The sequence below is a fragment of the Crocodylus porosus genome, unplaced genomic scaffold (assembly GCF_001723895.1).
Source record: "Crocodylus porosus isolate Cpor-Errol unplaced genomic scaffold, CroPor_comp1, whole genome shotgun sequence".
NCBI lineage: Eukaryota > Metazoa > Chordata > Crocodylia > Crocodylidae > Crocodylus > Crocodylus porosus.
In genome coordinates this window covers 14,511,484-14,517,822 of record NW_017728943.1, presented here as the reverse complement: position 1 = coordinate 14,517,822, position 6,339 = coordinate 14,511,484, and positions in this window count along the sequence as shown.

Sequence of the window (6,339 nt, the reverse complement as noted above, 5' to 3'; positions counted from 1 at the left end):
CCAAAATGGGCAGTGAGGGACAGGCTGGAGGGTGCCGGTAGCGGCGCAGGCTCTGAGATGAGCTAGAGTGTGCAGGCTGAGGGATAAGCCAGAGAACGTCTATGCGGTGCAGGGAGTAGGACAGACTTGAACAACACCAGATACATCTGCAAGGCTTGGGCTGCGGTATAAGGGGTGGAAAGGAGCTGCAGATAGTGCCTAAGGCACCGAGACAGAAAATAGGCATCCTCCTGTTTGATTAAGATCTTTCAATCAAGCAAATAATAACAAGGCTTGGCAGGCAAGAAGGCAGGCAGTTGGCCCTTGATTGGTGTTGTGGGGCCACGAATAGGTGGTCCCGAGGAGGCACAACTGTCACACACCCTTACTAGATTTGTCTCTATTTGTAAGCAGTAAAGACAGGAAGTACAGTGCAAAATGACCATAAGCTGGGGACAGGGCATTGTGGGGTTGCTGCTACTAGACTTCCTGGCTAGGGACAGATATTACACATAAACCAGTTTAAGTGATCAGAAATAGGTTTGAACCTGTAACAGAACAGATATTCAGTGAACAGCAACCAGTTTGAAAATGGCTGAAACTCGTTTGAGATAAACCTGGTTGAATGTAATATCAGACTTAACTGATTTGGGTCAAACCGGTTTATGCAGTGCCTGTCCCCCTTGCTGGTTTAAGATGAACCAGACTCCCCCAGCATCCTGGCATGCTCTCTGGGCTGGGCAGGGATCTCTGCTCCACAGCAGGGCTGGCCATTCCCCTCTGATCCCTGGCTAGAACTCTTGCATAGACTGCAGCTGCCCCTCTGTCCTCCCCCTCACCACTACCTGCTAAGCAGGAATTCCCCACTCCACTTTGCACTGTGGAGAGGTGTCTGTGTATTAGCTAGCAGACCACATGCTGGCTAATGTCTGTGCTGAGTTAACAGGTAGAATCAACAGGCAGAATCAACAGGTAGCTGGTAATGTCCCTCTGTTGTTTTCTTAATGGGGTGATAAACACTGTTATTAATTCCATGATGGTCTGGTCAGAGTGACCTGCTGGGGCCTGGCCACCCCACCCTCCCCCTTTAGCTCAGTGCTGTGCAAGGGAAGGAAGGACTGCTTTAGTGTCCCCCAGCTTCTAGCCTGAGCCACTGCAGGCATGTCTGGGATGTCTGTGCAGTTACACAGTGATTTAGCTTCGCCAGGTTAGACTAACCTGCAAAGATTGAATCAATTCTGACTCAGGCTTTATGAATGTCTGTCCCTAGCCCCTGTGTCAGGGCTACAGGACAAGTTGGTAGATCTGCTATTGGAAGGCTCAGCAGAGTTGCCAAGCTTGGCATGGACCACAAGCACATATCAAGCAGAGAAATTTACAGTAGAGAAGATCAGTATGTATGGACCCAAGAGAGGCCTTCAGGCTGATCTGAACTATCAGTGTGGGGATCAGCCTCAGAGTCATTTGCCTACTGGAAGTCTGTGGATGAGCAGGGCTTCAATGAATGCTGTTTAAGCCTTATACTGGTGCCCTAAATCCCAGGCTATCCTTTCTTCTATTCTCTACCTAAAAGTTGTTACACTTTTTGTGCAGCTGAGCTGCAAAACAAATCTGCAAACATTTATTTGAATTATAGCAAGCCATCCTATTTCATGGGATACATGGCCCTTTATATTCACTTCCCATCACCGAATGGTCAGGCCATTTTTAATACTATGTAATTTTTCTTTGCCAGAAATCTTGTAGAATAAGAAAGTGTCAGGAGTACTCATGCAAATACGGATTTGTATTCATGCTGGTAGTGTCTGCACAGCAGTTCTGAAAGCTCTTTGTAGATATCAGTGTTCTTATGTTTTCTCATGCCTTTATTTTCATGTAATTTTTTTGACAAAGTTACCATTTTCTCTGCAAATTTAGCTTGCTCTCAAATTCTAAATGTTCACTGCTACATTGTGTTTGCTGATTAAGTACAGTGCAAACGCTGAGTTCTATTCTAGAGTATATTTTTGAGAGTATCTTGGCTTGACAGCAAATCCCAGCAGTATGCAAAGCTCACTTAGTTCTGTTAGAAAATTGGAAATTCAGAGTAGGTTCACTGCAAGATTTACCAACCCTCTGAGCAAGCCTGAGCCTGGTTTATGACTGTGTGTACAGACCATGCTAGTTTTCACTGAAGATTCAGGGTTTCTTCAAATAAAAGTTGGGGTCCAAGCCACCTTGAGTTTCTCTGCACTAAGAGAAGGTCCCAATAAAAACCAAAGTGTTTTATATGGCCTGTGTCATAATCACTGGAATGGATCAACAGCTGCAAAGGAGGTAAAGGAGTACACTTGCTAGACAGGATTAGTAGCAGGCATTTATCATCTTTGGGGCAGCCCTAGTTGAGGAACATGTAACAAAGTTTGCTGTGACTTACATCTCTCTCTCTGGATGTGGGTATGCACAGGCACACACTCCCAAACTGGCCTGTATAGTTTTTTTAGACTCAAAACAGGAGTCCCCAGAAGGTAGCAGAGGTTTAGGGCCCTATTTCAATGCAAGCAGTGATGGTGTCTGGGTTGCCCAGTACTGCCAGTATTGTTGTAATCTTACAGTATAACTAGCTGAACCAATAACTTAGATCTGAGCACCTAAAAAGATCCATACAAACCCCACCAAGCAATAAGGGCTGGTTTTTATGTAGCCCTACCATTGTTCTGTGACTCTTCCTTGCACTGTGTATCAGCTTGTGCTGTGTTAGTCCCATGCACTTCAGAAAAAGTTCCTGAGCTGGAGTCTCCTGAGTTTTTTCATCTGGTCCCTCTCTGCAATACCACCTTTCTTGATTTCCATTCTGCAGCATCTCAGCTTTGCACCATTTTGTAAAGCAAACTATCATGCAAGGTATGTGCCTCCCTGGCATTTCCTGAGCAGCACTGTTCAGCAGTTTTCTGCCTGTCTCCTGTTATGCCCACTCTGGAGTCCTAGACAGTTTGGCCTTCTGTAAATTCCTCCAGAATATGATTCGCAAAGCTGTGACTATACCATGTGCATCACAGTCCCCAATTCCCAGAATCCCCTCCTTCCTTCTTCATCCTGCCAAGCACAGATGCTGTGTGGTGGTTTCAAAACAGTACTTTAAAACCTTATGAGCCAAACCCTGGTATCCCTTAATATTTGCTCCCAGCATGTAAGTGGTGCCTCATGCTGTTCCCCTCCATGACCTCAATATCCAATTCCTGTTCCCCTTGGTTGCTTCTCTTGCAGGAATAATACCTTCTGTGGTGAAGATAATATGCTGTAGCAGCTCCTCGATACATGAGGTAGTTTTGATATCATCCACCAATCCCTCCCCATCCTCCACCCCTTCTCAGACAGATAGAAGTGCCTTGTATAACCCACATATTCAGCTAACGTAAAAGGCTGAGAAGGAGTCATTTTTAAAATCTCTGGCTAATCCTATTATTTGCCTTATGGCTTGTGCAAAAGGGTTAATGTTGTATGCCTCCCAGAAGTACACATGTACACAATGCTCACTCTCTCTCTCAGACAGAGACACACAACTTGCACACATCCACACATGCAGCAACATCCACACAGTTCATGCTCTCTCTCGTGGAAACCTGCACACAACTCAAATTATTTGCACCCCCTTCATATACAACTCATGCACAGTTCAGTGCCATGATACCTCATTGGAATGATAAGTTTTACTCATGTTACTCTAGCTGGAGAGAAACCAAAGCTTCAGGTCTCTGTCAGAGGTGGATACAGACTTCCCAGAACAGGGCTTCAAACTGCGGTGGAGGTTTTATCTCCTGTGTCCGTTTGTCATTAGTGTCAATTCCTGATTCGATGGTATGTGGATAATGTGATGCGATCTCTGTTCTCTGTCTCCTCCTTCCCTCAGGGTTAGGCGCTAGTTTTTCTCATTACTTTTTGTTGAAAAGTCTTTATCATTCCTGATAATCTGTGCAAATCTCTCTTGAATGTATTTGTCTTTCGGCCATGGGAGGAGGAAGTGCCTCTCATTTTCTCTCACCTCTCCTATTTGCCAGTCATTCCAAATTTGTCTGAGCTTGGTAAATTATTGTTAGGGCCACATCTGTGCATGGCGAACCAACTTTTTGCTTTAGATATGTTCATTCCTGTGAAAAGGGGTGTTTTGGTGTTGACTTGTCCTCATGAGCATCTATCATTTTGGCAGTGTAGAGGGGAGTAATGTTGCTTGCCCCACTGGTTGGAAAGACAGCAAAACTGGGGTTAGAGAATGATGCTCTGTTATAGAGGCAGGTTATACTGCCATTTAGATTTTGATCCTTCAACACTTGCAGCAGAGGAAGAAGTTTCTGCTTGTGATAAAATATCAGAGAGCTGAACGAGTCTTTCCAGAGTCATTTGGCAGAAGTGGCAGCATGTAACCCAGTCCTACTAGTCAACCAGTTTTAGAGTTACCATGCAAAAGGGAGCAGGGCTGAGTGAAGTTCAGATTACCCACGCTGAGAATATGAGTTTCATCCTAAACTCGGATGAAAAAAACAGAAACTTCAACATTTTCCATGGAACAGAATTTTGGCATTTTAATTTTTGTAAACAAAATATCTTAATGCTGCCAAAAATCAAAGCAAGTTTTTTCTCTTGAACTTACAGAAATGTAGGGCTGAAAGGGTATTACAGACTATTGTTTTTGTTGTAATATTTCTGGTTTATATTGTTGCATGCCTCGGTTTCCCTGACTAGCTTGCACACTTCAGAGAAGGACAATGCACTTGAGAGAAGGTCCTAAAAAGCCAGACACACAGGAAGAAAGGATAGAACAGAGATTAGCTTGGGCTGTTTTTTCTAACAGATAGCTTGGGCATGGAGCAGAAGGATTCTGTCTGTTGCACTGCCCTGGACTAATAAAGTTGCTGTGTTTTAAGAAGAGCTGACTGCATTTGGGGCTTTGGGTGCACTTCAGATCTTCTTGAAGAAAAGATTAGCAGATGTATGATGAACAGGTCGAGGGAGGTGATACTTCCCCTCTATGCAGCTGGAGTAGTGCGTCCAGTTCTGGGCGCCGCACTTCCAGAGGGAAGCGGAGAATCTTGAGAGGGTTCAGAGGAGGCCACTCATATGGTCAGAGGCCTGCAGGCAAGGCCCTATGCAGAGAGACTGAGGGACCTAGATCTCTTCAGTCTTCACAAGAGAAGGCTGAGAGGTGATCTTGTGGCTCCCTATACATTTATTAGGGGAGGGTAGCAGGGAATAGGAGATGCTCTGTTTACTAGGACACCCCCTAGAGTAACTAGGAGCAATGGCCACAAATTGGTGGAGAGCAGATTCAGGTTGGACATTAGAAACCTTCTTCACAGTAAGGGTTGCCAGAATCTGGAATGGGCTTCCAAGGGAAGTGGTGCTCTCCCCAACCCTGGGGGTCTTCAAGAGGAGACTGGATAAGCATCTAGCCAGGGTCATCTGACGCCAGCGCTCTTTCCTGCCCAGGGCAGAAGGTCGGATTTGATGACCTGCTGAGGTCCCTTCTGACCCTAACATCTATAAATCTATGAATAAGAGGAAAAGATCTGTCTCCAGAAATTAAGTCAAAAAGCAGGGTTTTGACCGGACCACAGATAAACAGCAGGCCTGTATGAAGTGGCTAGTATTCGCTTCGGATTCAGCCGATTTCAGGGACAGCGATTCAATTCGGTGAGTTGAATCACTACTTCGAATCAATTCACCTGAATCTGATTCAGAGATTTGGCTGCTGCCGAATCTCTGAATCACCCAAACCCATCCCCCACCCACTTTCCCAGCCCAGCAATGACTGCCCTGCCTGCCCCAGCTCCCGGCACTTTGGGGAAAAAAAGCCCCGACTCAGTGGGTGCTGCCAGCCGGGTGCTGCCCCATGCTGCATGGGGGGCTCTGCATGGCTGCCCCACCTACTGCGGCTCCAGCCCTTTAAGAAAAAAACCCCCCAAAAACCCCAGAGTCACCGTTCCTGCCAGCAGGGGTGTCCTGGCTGTCCCCCACTGCCCTATGGGGGCACTGCATGAGCCCCCCAAAGCCCAGACACTGCTGCAGAAATGGTGAGTCCCAGGGCTTTTCTTGTTTTTTGTTTTTTTAAGGGCTGGAGCCACAGCAGGTGGGGCAGCCATGGGGGGGCTTGAGGAGTGGGAGGGGGTTTGGGGGGTTCGTGCAGAGCCCCCCATGCAGGGGGGGGCAGCAAGGATCACCCCCTGCCTGGCAGCACCCACTGAGTGAGGCTTTTCTTTAAAGGGCCGAGAGCTGGGTGGGCTGGGCAGCCATGGAGGTGCTGAGGGAGCAGGCGGGGGTTGGTGAGGCTGGGAGAGCAGGCAGGGGCTGGGATCTGGGCACTGGTAAGGGTCTCCCCAATTTCCC